At 41.9% G+C, this 16,731-nt stretch overlaps 1 protein-coding gene across 7 annotated transcripts in view; it reads left to right on the top strand.

Annotated features, from left to right (window-relative positions):
- Positions 1-8,533: 8,533 nt before the first annotated feature.
- The window catches only part of RAPH1 (Ras association (RalGDS/AF-6) and pleckstrin homology domains 1), a 101,246-nt gene continuing 93,048 nt past the window's right edge, over positions 8,534-16,731 (top strand). For 5 of the 7 annotated variants that reach the window (XM_016950355.4, XM_016950354.4, XM_016950353.4 and 2 more), the window contains exon 1: positions 8,534-8,666. The gene's annotated coding sequence lies outside the window, so the exon portion shown is untranslated. Of the gene's footprint in view, positions 8,667-9,427; positions 10,413-16,731 lie in introns of those variants that run through there. The other 2 variants (XM_063791579.1, XM_009444054.5) reach the window with 1 other exon arrangement.

Raw genomic sequence — 16,731 nt, 5'->3', positions numbered from 1 at the left:
CCAAAGTGCTGGGATTACAGGCATGAACCACCGTGCCTGGCCCAAAAGGGCTACTCTTTAGAAAAAAACAACTAAAATAATTGTTTTATTAGGTGTAGGTATGTCATACTCTGTTTACTACGTATTTATATTATGTAGGGTATTTAAATCTCACATGCAAGAAGCAGAAATATACTTAAAGGCAAGGATCAAGTGTTCTGCAGTTGTTAATGTTTGACTGGGAGGAATGAGATGTCTCTGATTTGGGCCATATGAGGCCCTTGATTCACCCCTGTATTACTACCCCTAACTCTGTTTCTCCTCTTGGCATTCAGATTCTAAGTGTCAGCTAAGTATCATTTTTTCCATGAAGTTATCTTAACCTGCTTTAACGTCTGTTGAATTCCCTCTTCCCTTAACTCCTACTGTACTTACAGTCTGTATCAGAGCTTAATATTTAGTTGTTCTCTGGTTACTTCATATGTTCTTGTCTCGTGAGTAAAATTTCTTGAATGTAGAGATCCCCTTTTAAAGTAAAATCAGCCAGGTGCGGTGGCTCAAGCCTGTAATCCCAGCATTTTGGGAGGCCGAGGTGGGTAGATCACGAGGTCGGGAGATCGGGACCATCCTGGCTAACACGGTGAAACCCCGCGTCTACTAAAAATACAAAAAGATTAGCCAGGCGTGGTGGTGGGCGCCTGTAGTCCCAGCTACTCGGGAGGCTGAGGCAGGAGAATGGAGTGAACCCAGGAGGTGGAGCTTGCAGTGAGCCGAAATCACGCCACTGCCCTCCAGCCTGGGCAACAGAGAGAAACTCCATCTCAAAAAATAAATAAATAAATAAAATAAAGTAAAATCAACTATTTTTAAATAATATACATTTTATATTGTTGTTTTCCTCAACATTTTAAGAGATTTATCTTCATAAATATTGACAGTGCAATTCATTTAATTGTCAATTAAAGAATACAAATTTGTTGTTAAAAGATAAAGTAGGAAAAGAAAGTACCACAATCATACCACTCTGCAATAAACACTTTGTCTTCTTGCATTTCCTTCTAGGTTTTTCCCATATGTTTTCTCATGGGTTCATATTGTACATAATGTTTGTAACTTTTTAATCAACATATTGTGAACATCTTTTCATTATCAAAAAAAATCTACAAATCATCATTTTCTTTCTTTCTTTCTTTTTTTTTTTTTTTTGAGACAGAGTCTCACTCTGTCATCCAGGCTGGAGTGCAGTGGTGCAATCTTGGCTCATTGCAATCTCTGCCTCCCAGGCTCAAGCGATTCTCCCACCTCAGCCTCCCAAGTAGCTGGGATTACAGGTGCACGCCACCACACCCAGCTAATTTTTGTATTTTTAGTAGAGACGGGGTTTCACCATGTTGGCCAGTCTGATCTTGAACACCTGACCTCAGGTGATCTGCCCACCTTGGCTTCCCAAAGTGCTGGGATTACAGGTGTGAGCCACCATGCTCAGCCTTCATTTTCTGTCCTTTTTTTTTTTTTTAAGACAGAGTCTTGCTCTGTCACCAAGCTGGAGTGCAGTGGCATGATCTTAGCTCACTGCAGCCTCTTCCTCCCTGGTTCAAACCATTCCCCTGCCTCAGCCTCCTGAGTAGCTGGGACTACAGGCATGCACCACTAGGCCTGGCTAATTTTTTGTATTTTTAGCAGAGATGAGTTTCACCATGTTGGTCAGGATGGCCTCGATCTCCTGACCTGGTGATTCGCTGGCCTCGGCCTTCCAAAATGCTGGGATTACAGGCGTGAGCCACCGCACCCAGCCACAGCCTTCATTTTCTTAAACAACCTCCCATGGCTAGACATTTAAGGGCTTTCCAAATATTTGTCATCATCCCACAATATCCTAGCTAATGTTTTGTTCTTACTCCTTTGAATATCTGTTGCCAAACTGCCCTATAGAAAAAGGTTGCAATGATTTATATTCCCACTTGCAGGTGTGAGAGTGCCTATTTCTTCCCATCCTTGTCAACGATGGGTGGAATGATTTTTAAAAATCAGAGACTATTTCATGTATTTCTCTAGAGATTCTAGACACAGCTGGAGATGCAGTGAATATTAAACAAATAAATGCAATTAATTTGATAAATGGATTAATAATAGTGTTTTTGCACTGGGCGCGGTGGCTCACACCTGTAATCCCAACACTTTGGGAGGCCGAGGCAGGCAGATCACGAAGTCAAGAGATTGAGACCATCCTGTCCAACATAGTGAAACCCCGTTTCTACTGAAAATACAAAAAAATGGCTGGGTATGGTGGTGTGTGCCTGTAGTCCCAGCTACTTGGGAGGCTGAGGCAGAAGAATCACTTGAACCCAGGAAGCAGAGGTTGCAGTGAGCTGAGATCGTGCCACTGCACTCCAGCCTGGTGACAGAGCGAGACTCTGTCTCAAAAATAATAATAGGCGCAGTGGCTCACGCCTGTAATCCCAGCACTTTGGGAGGCCTTGGCGGGCAGATCACGAGGTCAGGAGATCGAGACCATCCTGGCTAACATGGTGAAACCCCGTCTCTACTAAAAATACAAAAAATTAGCTGGGCGTGGTGGCACGCGCCTGTAATCCCAGCTACTCTGGAGGCTGAGACAGGAGAATGGTGTGAACCTGGGAGGCAGAGCTTGCAGTGAGCCTAGATACCGCCACTGCACACCAGCCTGGGTGACAGAGTGAGACTCCGTCTCAAAAAAAAAACACACAAAAAAAACAAATAAATAAGATAAATAATAATAATAATAGTGTTTTCTCCATGACTTATAGCTACTGAAGTTTTAAAGTAATAAATTACTGGCTGGGCGCAGTGACTCACACCTGTAATCCCAGCACTTTGGGAGGCCCAGGTGGGTGGAACATCTGAAGTCAGGAGTTCAAGACCAGCCTGGCCAACATGGTAAAACCCCATCTCTACTAAAAATACAAAAACTAGCTGGGCATGGTAATGCACACCTGCTGTCCCAGCTACTTGGGAGGCTGAGGCAGGAAAATCGCTTGAACTTGGGAGGCAGAGGTGGCAGTGAGCTGAGATTGTGCCACTGCACTCCAACCTGGGCAACAGAGTGAGACTCTGTCTCCAAAAAAAATAAAAAATAAAGTAATTAATTACTCACTCAACATATTTACACCACATATGATTGTCTTGATCTGCCTACTAAAAATGAATATAGCATTCAGAAATGAAACAAATACTTTATAAAGTGCAAAACATAAATTAAAATGCTGATAACTTGTTTCAAAGGTAATATGTATAGAAGCTACTCTTAAAATTTGTCCCAGAGTCCTAAGAGGTCTCCTGAAAAAAAATATTGTCTCATTTTTCTAAGAATAGGCAGTACTAAAATTCCTCCTTTGAGAATTAAGAATATGAATTTAGGATAAGAAAACTCTCTCATCCATTAGCTATTAGAGTTTTCAGAATCATGGGAATTGTGCCAGAGAGGAAGTCAAAATCTGGTGTGGATTTTCATAGTACCAGACATTTCCTTCCATGTGCAGGTGGAATAAAATCAACACCAAAATTTGGCCAGGCGCGGTGGCTCACGCCTGTAATCCCAGCACTTTGGGAGGCCAAGGTGGGTGGATCACGAGGTCAGGAGATCGAGACCATCCTGGCTAACACGGTGAAACACTGTCTCTACTGAAAATACCACAAAAAATTAGCCGGGCGTGGTGGCGGACGCCTGTAGTCCCAGCTACTCAGGAGGCTGAGGCAGGAGAATGGCGTGAACCCGGGAGGCAGAGCTTGCAGTGAGCCGAGTTTGTGCCACTGCACTCCAGCCTGGGCAACAGAGCGAGACTCTGTCTCAAAAAAACAAAATAAAACAAAACAAAAAAACACTAACATTTTTGGGGAGAGTTTTAATGTTTCTATCAATTCCTGAAAGCTTATTTTATTTAAAGCTACTTCAGGGATAGGACGACTAGATGAATGTTCTATTTAGTTAGGCAATTTAATTTTATAAGTCTCCTGTTCAATTATCAGAAAGATCATATGAAGGTGATAATTGGTCCCGCTTCTCCAATGTACAAATCTTTTTATCTTATGTAAAATATTAACCATTAAAAATTAGCATATCTTTAAAAATGACTGATTGGAAACATCATTTAAAACGATATATTCCATAATTTTTTATTCCTCTCCCCATGATTGGTGGAAGGTGCTGGAATTGAGTTTGTAACTCATAAAGCAATATGTACTGGAAAGAGAATGTGACTGGGGTCAGAAGATACAGACCTTAGTCCAGTATCTTCTAGTAATAGCTGTTTAACTTTAGACAAGTCACTTCATGCCTTAAGCTACAGCTTCCTTTACTATAAACCAAAAATCTGGTTTAGGTCAGCATTTCCCAAAGTGTGTGCTGTGGAACACATGTCTTATAAGATGTTCCATTGGAAAAAGGGTTTCATGGTTGAATACATTTGGAAAGTGCTTGTATATAATATCTACCTCAGAAATTCCCAGTGCACATTAAAATATTAAAACCACCAGAAATCTCTCTAGTTTAGAAACCCATTGAACTGTCTGGCATTCTCATTTGATTAAAGGAACTTAAAATTTTGAGGGGGAATCACACCTACTAAAATCCTGTGGGACTAGAGTTCCAAAGAACACTTGGGGAAATGATGGACTAAGATGCCTGGATTTATGGTACTATTCTTTCTCATACAGGTATTCAGCCAGTTCCCTGAAACCTGCTCTTTTCCCATGCTCTTTATTTCAGAGGTCACCACCATTCAGTCACTCTTCTAAACCAGAATCCTGAGGGTCATTCTAAATGTCTCTGTTGCATTCACTCCCTCATATCCAGTTATATATTCTGTAGATTCTACCTGTTTAATATATCTCCCATCTAGTCCCTCCTTGCCATTTTATGACCTCTTGATTTTATTGAGACCTGCAGCACACATCTCATTAGGATTCAGGTTGTTGCCATCACCTCCTAATTTTCTCCTGCTCCAGTCTGGTCTTCTTGGTCTCCAAAACACAAACTCAGTTGTTCTGGAGCTAAAATACTTCAAATATTTTATTATTTACTACATTTCCCAGAGTATCAAGTTCAAATTCCTTAGTTTAACAAGAGCCCCTTCATGAATGAAGCCCTTCCTACCCTTTCCTCCAACCTCTTTGACTCTTCTCTATGCCTGTTCTGACAAAATGGAATTACTTACTAATACGGTTTGTCTCTGTGTCCCCACCCAAATCTCATCTTATAGCTCCCATAATTTCCGCCTGCTGTAGGAGGGACCCAGTGGGAGATAGTTGAATCATGGGGGTGGGTCTTTCCCGTGCTGTTCTCGTAATAGTGAATAAGTCTCATGAGATCTGATGGTTTTAAAAATGGGAGTTTCCCTGCACAAGCTCTCTTTTTGCCTGCTGCCATCCATGTAAGATGTGACTTGCTTCTCATCATCTTCTGCCATGATTGTGAGTCCTCCCCAGCCATGTGGAACTGTAAGTCCATTAAACCTCTTTTTCTTCCCAGTCTCAGGTATGTGTTTATCAGCAGCATGAAAACGGACTAATACACTTACGGTGCCTCTAAAGCATGGTGATGCTTGGTGCTTCCACACACCTACAGAGATATTGTTTTCTTTGTTTGGAATGCTTGTTCCCTCCTTCTTCTGGTTAGCTCCTCCCTATCATTTAACATTCAGTTCAAGAATCTCCCCATCAGGAAGGCTTTCCTGATCTGGTAATGGACTTCCAGTCTAACAATGACTTCCTTACCTGCTTTACCCACTAGACTGTATGCTTTTTGTGGGCAGGAAGCATCATGCCACGTCTTTCTTGTCTTTGTATTCCTGGGCCTTAATTGTAGCTTAATAAACTCTGATTGAATGAACGAATGATTTAATGGTTTAAAGAAACTGATGAGAACACTCTTTTCTCAATGACTGAAAGTGACCTTTTTTCTCTTTTAATTAGCCTTGATCTTAGGCTAAGCACTTGGAGAAGAGTTGGCTAAGACCTATGTAAAAGGCACTCAATGGTCTATTTTTTTTTTTTTTCCTGAGATGGAGTCTCACTCTTGTCACCCAAGTTGGAGTGCAATGGCAGGATCTTGGCTCACTGCAAGCTCCACTCCCAAGTTTAAGTGATTCTCCTGCCTCAGCCTCCTGAGTAGCTGGGATTACAGGCACCCGCCACCATGCTCAGCTCATTTTTGTATTTTTAGTAGAGATGGGATTTCACCATGTTGGCCAGGCTAGTCTCCAACTCCTGACCTCAGGTGATCCGCCCACCTCAGCCTCCCAAAGTGCTGGGATTACAGGTGCGAGCCACCACTCCTGGCTTCAATTGTCTATTTTTTAAAGGAGGTTTAAATGAATCATCTTCCTTGTAAGGTATCACACAGCCTAGTACATTTAATGACAATAGGATTCATTAAGTTTGGCACCCAGGTGTGTCTAATGTCAACAAACTTGGTCACAAGGGAAATGAGGAGAAAGACTAGATACATTTGTATAAAATTATCACTTATGAAAAATTTTAAAGCATTTATTAATTTATAAATACTTACTGTGCAAGATACTATGCTAGATATTGTGGGAGATACAAGGATGAATAAAGTGTTGTATTATATTCACTTTTGGAGGATAACTTCTTGAAATAATTAGGTGGCAAATGATGATTCCCACAAGAAAGGAAGAGAAGTCTAAAAGAAGTTGGTCAGCAGGATCATCTTCATTTATAAGAGATAGTATTATTCTTTTATTATTTTTATTTTTTATTATACTTTAAGTTCTAGGGTATATGTGCACAACGTGCAGCTTTGTTACATATGTATACATGTGCCATGTTGGTGTGCTGCACCCATTAACTCATCATTTACATTAGGTATATCTCCTAATGCTATCCCTCCCCCCCTCCATCCCCCCAACAGGCCCCTGTGTGATATATTCCCTGCTTTGTGTCCAAGTGTTCTCATTGTTCAAGTCCCACCTATGAGTGAGATCATGTGGTGTTTGGTTTTCTGTCCTTGCGATAGTTTGCTGAGAATGATGGTTTCCAGCTTCATCCATGTCCCTACAAAGGACATTAACTCAACCTTTTTTATGGCTGCATAGTATTCCGTGGTGTATATGTGCCACATTTTCTTAATCCAGTCAAGAGATAGTATTATTCTATACAAGAATATTGACATACCTACTGAACTTAAAATACAAAAGGGCAGTTATGTTTCAAAAGTACAGATATCTCAAGTGTGAAAGGCAGCCAGTATCTGTATTGTATGGTTCTAAATACCAATTTGAAACAGATTGTGTACCAGTTTGGAACAGATTGTACAAAAAAGACTGAAACCACTTGAAAGTCCTCAAGAATATCAGGAAGTAAGAATGTAATTAACCAAACCAGGATTTGGCCCCAGGACAGAGAAATGAACACTCTCATTCTTAGAGAGGGAGCTAGGATTTCAGGAATGTACAGTCAATGCTTTGTGAAAATTTAAATAAATTCTTAGCAAGCAGATGGGAAGACATGAAAAAGCAATGTTCATTGCAACCAATTTCAGGTCACACTCCCAATTTCTCAATTGTTTTAATGCTGTCAACAAACTTGCTTTGCATGTAGCCAAGCAAACATAACTTAGTTCCATTTGTTCCTTTCTTTGATCAACTTTAGGTGAAGGTCAAAATAAGGACATACTTAAAATCTAAAAGTCTGCCGAAGTCAAGCCTGCATCTAAAGAGGCAGCAGCTGAGCTTAGCGATAAGGAAAAATGCCGACACCTTACTACTACACAATTCCGATGGGGTGGGGGGACAGAAATTAAGGAGGGAGGATTAACAGATTTCGAAGTTTAAAAAGTAAAGGTCATCGAAATGTCCCGTTCCTAAGTTTCCCAATACATTCCATGAAACTGCAGAGACTTTTTGGCCAAAATGGGATTTCCTAAAGAAGGGCCTCACAGATCTCAACGACAATGGTCCTGTAAGTGACCGAGCCAACCCCGGATGCTTTTCTGTAGTCTCTGAATACACGGACAGCGTATAAAGGTGGATGCGTACAGCTCCCTGACAGAACTGCTGGAGGCTGCTGTGCCTCCCAGGGCGCTAGGACAGAGGCTGCTGGGCCGGCTTCCTATGAAAGGCGAGCAGGGGGTGGGGCCGCACTGGGATTTTCCTCCCCACTCATTCATTCTCTGATTCACTCGTTCCTGTAGGCGGCTCACAGGGACTTGCGGAGGAAAGGCGAGGCACGAGCGGAGCCGCGGTTGGGTGCGGCCGGGCGCGGCCGGGCGCCTGAAGGGAGGGCGGAGGGCCGGCGGGGGGCGCGGGCTAGGGAAAAGCGGCGGGCGCGGCGGCCTGCGCCGGAAGTGAGTGGTTGGCGGCGGGCGGGGGCAGCGCGCGGTCCCGCGCGAGTCGGCCCTACAGTCGGCAGTCCGGCCCTCAACCCCGCCTTCTGCGTCTCGCCTGGACGCGAGCACACTCGGCTCCGCCGCCGCGGGGCGCTGCGGCCGCCCCGCCCCCGCTCCCGCCGCCGCCCGCCAGTCAGTCAGTCAGTCAGTCAGTCACTGAGCGCGCGGCGCGGGAGCTGCTGGCAGTCGCTGCGTCTCTGGCGAGGGAGCGCCGCGCCTGGGGAGGAGGCGGAGGCAGCGGCTGGAGGAGCGCGAGCGGCGGTTTCCTTGCCCGGGGCCGCGGGAAGGCCGACCGACTGCCGCGGTGAGTGGTTAGCCTCGCCCTCGGGGCCAGGGGTAGGGAGCCGGCTGGGCGCGGGGCCGTGAGGCGCTCCTGCCGCTCCCGCCTCCATTTTCCCGGCGCCCGGCCCCGCCATCCGGGTGCGGTACGGTCGGCGGCAGCCTGGGGCGGGGTCGTTGCCAGGTTGGGGCTCGGGCCGGGGTGGCTGGACCGCTCCCGGCTGGTGGATGGAGGTCGGTGGGGCCTGGACTGCACCCTGCGCCCCTGGGGACCGCGACGGAGGGAGACAATGAGATAAGGGGCCGCCTGGGAGGGTGCGGTTAGGCTTCTCCGACCCAGCACCGGGGGCTGGTGGCCCGGGACCGCAGGGAGGAAAGGACTTTCCCCCGCCCAGCTGCAGAAACCAGCTACTGGATGTCGGGTTGCTTGGGTTTCGATGCCCCCATCTTTCATAGATGAGTTCAGTGCAGAGATTTTGAAAGGCGGGGCGCCTTCTGTGTCTTCTTTCTAATTAAACAGGCTAAGTAATTGCTTCATTGCTTTTTAACCGCGTCTCCTCTTGCGGTCTGTATTATACATTCCCGCCGGAAATCCAAACTGCAATTCATGGCGGGGGGGGGGGGGCGGTGGACGGAGGGAGGGGGCAGTGTGATAGTATTAGGATGCCTTCGTGTTAAGACAGGTTGAAAGATGTGGTTTTCTTAAGGCAGTGACTTAGGGTGTCCCCACTGTGTGAGCTGGAAACCGCATAAACCTTATTGCTTATAAGCTCGAAGAGACGGTTTAATATGAAATAAGAGCCTTGAGGGAGGGTGTAAGTGTTACATGTGTCTTGCGTGTGTGCATTTCTTAAATTCTTTGGGAAGATCCGTTGGGGAAATCCGGGAGAATGGAAAAGTTCTTCACTCAGTCTTCCAATAAGGGTTGATGTTGTCTGCAGCATTTCTCAGGGAAATGTGGAGAGCTGCTTATGTAGGTAAAGTCCACTGTTAAGGAACAGTAAAGGTAACGGGTTAGGGATGAGGCGTGATCGGATTATTAAAGAGTCAGTCCATGAGGATATTAAATTCAGCAAACATTTATGGAATACGTACTCTGTCAGTTAGGCTTGGGGACACCAGGTGAACAAGCATGGGGTGGTGGAAAGAGCTCTTCGGAGTGGGGGAAACCGTACGCCCTGGAATTGGCTTGCAATGTGAGTTGGATAAGCTATTGAACTCTGCAGTACGTTCCCTATCAGTAAAATGGGAATAACACCACCTGTTTACCTCCCCAGATGTTTTTCATGTAGATTAAATGAGATAATTATGCAAAATGCGTAGCACCTTGCCTGGCATAGAGGTGTTTAACAGCACCTTAAATTCCTTTCCTCCTCGGGGTGGTTTTTTTGGGGGTGCGGTGCGGGGGGTTAGTGAATGTAGGTAATTGTAATACAGTGAATTATGTAATAAAATGTTGAGGTGTAGAAGAGGAGAGCGAAGAAGAGAGATTAATTCTAAATTGAGGGAGGAATGCATGGAAGCCTCGGCATTTAAGTGAAACCTTTAAGGATGAGTAGGATTTCAGCAGATTCAGATGGGGAGGAGGACATTTCACATGGCGGTGCTATCCTTTGAGAGCCGAATTGAGGGGGAGGACCTTTGGGGGAGGGGCAAAATAGAGACGCTCAATAGCTTTTAACTCTTGTTGAGTCTGACCTTCAAAGATTGTCTCCGTTATTTTGCTTTTTGTGTGGTGAATTTCCCAGAAACCAGATGCAGCCCTACTCAAGTAAGTACAAAAAGCTTAATTCATGATTTTTTGGATTAGACATTTTGTATAATTTAGATTGCTGTCTCCTGTTTGAATTTAATAAAGAATTATTTGTAGATGTTGCCTTGTGATAAACATTAGCTTTATTTGGTAGAAGCAGCAGCTTATTTTTCAGACTCAGAGGTCTCACTAAGATTATAGAGTATGTGACTGGGTGAAAGGAGTGGAGTAATGGGCACTATTGGGTGTGTTTTCACAAATATTTAACTCTTTATTTTCCGAAGAGGTGTTTTTAACCATTGTCTTTGAGGATGATTATGTCTTTTGGTTTTGCTGCCTTTTGGTTCTCACCCCATAAATACTTATTAGATTGGCATCGTGGATAACTGTCACACTATTCACAGATTCTTGGTTACACATTGTAGAATCTCATGGCTTTGGTTGCCTTGGTTTGGAAGTAATTGAATGTCAACATTAGTATTGTTAATCCCAAACACTTAATTTTAGGAAAATTAATATTAGTGAAGCAAGATGTGACCTCAGGCAGATAACTTATCTTGGACTCTTAATTCCTTTACCTATAAAATGAGAAGTTTGGATTAGATCACTGCTTCTTAAACTGTTTTACTGAACTTGAGAATTTCAGAGATTCTGCAGATGTTTGACTTAAATCTCAATAAAAATGTATTTTAAACTTACAATAATAAAAAGTGGCCACTGTATGACGTACACTGTTTTAAACACTTTATATGTGATAATTTATTTAATTCTCGCCATAACCCTATGAAATAGAGTCTATTATTTGAGAAAATAGGCACAGACAATAAGTTGCCCAAAGACTGCAGAGCTATAGTGGCAGAGCTGGATTTGAAACCGGGCAGCCTAATTCTTAAGCTTGTATTCTTAACCATGTTTTTACACTGCCACTAAAGCAACACACACATATACTCTTTGAAAGAAATGTGGTAAAGTATGCATAACATACAAATTACCATTTTAACTATTTTTAAGTGTACAGTTCAGTGGCTTAAGTACATTATTGTGCCATCATCACCACCATCTCCAGAACTTTTTTATCATCCCAAACTGAAATTCTTCCCATTAAACAGTAATTCTACAAGCCACAGTGCGCTATGATCATGCACACTGGGTGACAGAGTGAGACCCTGTTCAAAAACAAAACAGTAACTATCCACTTCCCTCCCTCTACCCTACCCTCCTAGTAACAACTTTTCTACTTTTGACTCATACAATATTGATTCTTGTGTCTGGCTTATGTTACTTAACACACTGTCTTCAAGGTCATCCATGTAGGATGTATCATAATTCCATTCCTTTTTCAGACTGATTAATATTCCGTTGTATGTATATACCACATTTATGGATATTTGGGTTGTTTCCACCTTTGGGGTACTGTGAATAATGCTGCCTTGAGTATTGGTATACAACTGTTTGAATCCCTGCTTTCGGTTCTTTTTTCAGTATTTCTATACACCCAGAAATGGGATTGCTAGATTGTATGCTAATTCTATATTTAATTTTTGAGGAACTGCCATATTGCATTCCACAGCAGCTGCACCATTTTACATTCCCACTAGCAATGCACAAAGGTTCCAGTTTCTCTGTGTCTTGCCAACACTTCTTTTCTAGTGTTTTTTCTTTTTATGTTTTTGATAATAGCTATTCTAATGGGCGTGGTGTGGTATTTCATTGTGGTTTTGATTTGAATTTTCCTAATGATTAGTGATGTTGAGCATCTTTTCATATGCTTATTGTCCATTTGTATATCTGAGGAGAAATGTCTATCCAAGTCCTTGACTTATTTTTAAAGTAGGTTGTTCTTTGGTGAGTTGTAGGAGTTCTTTGTACACTCTGGATATTAATCCCTTATCAAATATATGATTTGCAAACATTTTCTCCCATTTTATGGGTTGTCTTTTCACTGTCTTGATAGTATCCTTTTGCACAAATTTTTTTTTTTTATACTTCAAGTTCTGATGTACATATGCACAACGTGCAGGTTTGTTACATAGGTATATGTGTGCCATGTTGGTTTGCTGCACCCATTGACTCGTCATTTACATTAGATATTTCTCCTAGTGCTATCCCTCCCCCAACCCCCCACTCCCCAAACACAAAAGTTTTAAATTTTGAGGAAGTCCAATTTATTTTTTCTTCTGTCTGTGCTTTTGGTGTTATATCCAAGAAGCTGTAGCCAAATCCAATGTCATGAAGGTTTTCCCTGTTTTAGGAGTTTTATAGTTTCAACTCTTATGTTTAGGTCTTTGATCCATTTGGGATTAATTTTTGCAAATGTGTTAGGTAAGGGTCCAACTTCATTCTTTTGCATATCCAGTTTTCCCAGCACCATTTGTTGAAAGGACTGTCCTTTCCCCATTGAATGGTTCTGGCACTCATACTCATTCATATATACACATGTGTATATTTATATGTATGCATGTGTGTATATAATTTTTTTTTTTTTTGAGATGGAGTCTTACTCTGTTGCCCAGGCTGGAGTACAATGGCACAATCTCAGCTCACTGCAACCTCTGCCTCCCAGGCTCAAGCGATTCTCTGGCCTCAGCCTCCCGAGTAGCTGGGATTACAGGCATGCACCACCGTGCCCAGCTCATTTTTGTATTTTTAGTAGAGACAGGGTTTCATCATGTTGCCCAGGCTGATCTTGAACTCCTGACCTCAGGTGATCTACCTACCTCAGCTTCCCAAAGTGCTGGGATTACAGGCGTGAGCCATCATGCTTGGCCTAAATTTTTTTTAACACATTGAAGACCATAGTGCTACATGGTTATACGTGGTTAATTTTGGGGGTGCGATGGGGCAGAAATTCCTAAGAATAAAGCTTTTCCTTTTATTGTTTAAAACATTTGGATCAATGTATTTGAAGAGTATCCTGAAGACTGTAGATGGGACTGTTAAGAGCTGCAACTGCTTACCTGGGTGAAATCAAAACAAAGCATACAAAAATAAATGGATTGTTTAACATCTCTAACCCTTAGTTTATCTCTTTATTTGAGTTTACAATAAATTAACATAATGTATTTGAACATAAAATAGCAATGCTTTTGCCAGCTTTATATATTGGAGAGGCTGTGTAAAATTTCATCTGGATGAGTTTTGTTGTGAAATAGTTTTTAAAACTCCAGATTATATGATCTCTAAAGCTTTTTCATATGCTCTTCTTGCTATTAAGGTATTTTTCATGCTTTAAGGCAGATGTCTTAAACTATATCACTTATGTCTTATAAATTGGCTTTTTGAAAAGTATATATGTATTTGCTCTTAATAAAATGCATACTGTTTTTCTGCTCTAAGCAGAGCTAGGCATAATAGAGAAATCTAAGATAGGTATTCTGTTCTCCACAATAGAGGATGACAGTTTAGGTATAAAATACGAGGAATCAGTAGAAGATGACACTGAAGAAGCAGGGACCACAAAGAAGCAGAAGGGTCTTTGAGTTGAAAATGGGTGAACAGATAAAGTTTACAAAAGGAGGAAAAGTCATCCCTTTAGATGAGAAGAAAAACAAGATCAGGAAGCCAAGGACTTACCATTATGTTAAACTATTAAAATTTAAGCCCCATGGTGAAGAATGGTGATAGCTAGCAAAAATTGGACTGTAAACATATTCAGTAGGCCCAGTATTATTGTAGAATCTTAAGTCAATTTTGCAATGGTATTTAAAACTTTGGCCAGGTGCAGTGGCTCATGCCTGTAATCCCAGCACTTTGGGAGGCCAAGGTGGGCGGATTGCCTGAGGTGGGGAGTTTGAGACCAGCCTGACCAACATAGAGAAACCCCATCTCTACTAAAAATACAAAAAATTAGTCGGGCGTGGTAGCGCATGCCTGTAATCCCAGCTACTCAGGAGGCTGAGGCAGGAGAATTGCTTGAATCTGGGAGGTGGAGGTTGCGGTGAGCCGAGATGGCGCCATTGCACTCCAGCCTAGGCAACGAGAGCAAAACTCTGTCTCAAAACAAAACAAATAAAAAACTTGGATGCTTTTTTGGAAATTACTTTTAGAAGGATTTTACTGAGTTTTGATAAGTGAAGAAAAGTATTAGGTTAAATCAGTAGAGCAGGCCAGGTGCGGTGGCTCATGCCTATAATCCTAGTATTTTGGGAGGCTGCGGCAGGTGGATCGCTTGAGCCCAGTTTGGGACCAGCCTGAACATGGCAAAACCCTGTCTCTACAAAATATACAAAAATTAGGCAGGCATGGTGATGTGTGCCTGTAGTTGCAGTTAACTCGGGAGGCTGAGATTGGGAGGATCACCTGAGCCTGGGAGGTCAAGGCTGCAGTGACAGAGTGAGACCCTGTCTCAAAAAAAAAATATATATATATATATACACACATATATATACACAGCAAAACAACCAGTAATATGACTTGAAAATATATTCTTTATATATCCCAAATTTTGCATGTTTCCCAAATATAATTTGTTCTAATTTTCCAATAATGTTTACTTTATAAAGGATAATTATTTCTTGGCTCATTTGGTTTATTTCATATTGTAACAAATGACGTTGGAAACTGGTAAAGGAAATCAGTGATCCTACTTATCTGTGAATAGTGTACTTAATAAGCAGTAATGGTTCAAAATTTTTTTACCCTAAGTTTTTAGAATAAACATATACAGTTTAAGGCAGCAGCAATGAATATGATATGTTATATTTGAAAAATCTTGGCTATAGTACTCATTAACACAGAAATTTCCAAATCTGGCTCTTGAATCTGTTTATTATGTTACTGGTTTTTAATGCTTCTCTTAGCTGACAAGGCAGCTCATGTAGGAACATATATCCAAAAAGAAAAAGTGCCTCTTCGGCTGTACTTTCTATTAGGAGATACTGTTAAGTTTGTATCCATCAATTATGCAGATTGGGCTAGTACAAAGTTTGTTCTCCCTATTTGTCAATCAGCTATTCTTGCAAATCAGTGTGAGGATTTGTATTTATAAAGTTTTAATAAATGGATTCAAAATCCACCAAAACTGTGTTTGGAAGGCATTTAAAAAGTTAGAAATGGCTTCTCTGTTCTTAGAGTGTGCAGATACGAGTATTTTAAGATGACACTTTTTTTTTTTTTTTTTAGAATACAGCTATTTTCTTACTAAGTTTTAAAATGTCTCATTTACCTTTAAGGTACAGATGCATTAACCATGTTTTTGTTTTTAGAAACTATGTCTAGGTAGCATACTGCCACAGCACAGCCACTTACAACAGAAATTCAGCAAATTTAGAACTCTACTCTTTTTATAAAAGATAAATGCTTACTTCATCTTTAAATTGCACAATTTTTTAAATGATTTGCCATGAGACAAACCTGTTTGGTACAAAATACCATGATCACTCCTTAACAACATCAATAACAACATCCGTTAACACTTGGCTCTGTTCTTGCTTCAGTTTCTCTTTTATTCTGCTTTGCCCTTGGACTTAAACCTTACCCTCTCCTCCAACTTTGTTTCATTGAGGTCAAAGCAGCTGCTTCATGAAGGATTATATAATACAGTTTTCTATACTTTTTTTTTTTTTGAGATGGAGTTTCGCTCTTGTTGCCCAGGCTGGAGTGCAATGGCGCAATCTTGGCTCAACACAACCTTCGCCTCCCGGGTTCAAGCGATTCTCCTGCCTCAGTCTCCCGAGCAGCTGGGAATACAGGCATGCGCCAACACGCCCGGCTAATTTTTTGTATTTTTAGTAGAGACGGGGTTACTCTGTGTTGGTCAGGCTGGTCTCGAACTCCTGACCTCAGGTAATCTGCCCACCTCAGCCTCCCAAAGTGCTGGGGTTACAGGCATGAGCTACCACGGCCAGCACATAAAACGTTTTTATTGAGGAAATCATTTACTGTTGAGAATATGTCTTCTCTGGAATACCAGTCTCTCGTAGAAGCTTACAAAAGGGTAGATCCTTTATTATTGAAAAAGAATCAATGTATTAAAGATAGTAATTACTATCACTCTAGCCTCACAATACCTACAATTATTTAATACCAGAATATTTATGTTACTTTGTATGGTGTGTGATTCTCTGACAGGTGGCCACGGTGAAGACGCCAGTGTCTGTATGTTAAGGATAAATATGTATTATATATAAAATACATGTGTGTATTAAGATAAGGATTAAATAAAAATAGAACTTCTAATAAGATGTTCGTATACCCCAGTGAATCATCACTCATACATCCTGGGGTATAAATGGAGGTAACCATTTTGGAAACCACTATACAGTCTTACTGAAGTATTGTTAGGCCAAGCACGGTGGCTCACGCCTGTAATCCCAGCACTTTGGGAGGCCAAGGTGGG

This window comes from Pan troglodytes, chromosome 13 (genome assembly GCF_028858775.2).
Source record: "Pan troglodytes isolate AG18354 chromosome 13, NHGRI_mPanTro3-v2.0_pri, whole genome shotgun sequence".
Classification (NCBI taxonomy): Eukaryota; Metazoa; Chordata; class Mammalia; order Primates; family Hominidae; genus Pan; species Pan troglodytes.
Note: the sequence above shows the minus strand (reverse complement) of the source record. Positions and strands in the feature narration are given on the sequence as shown.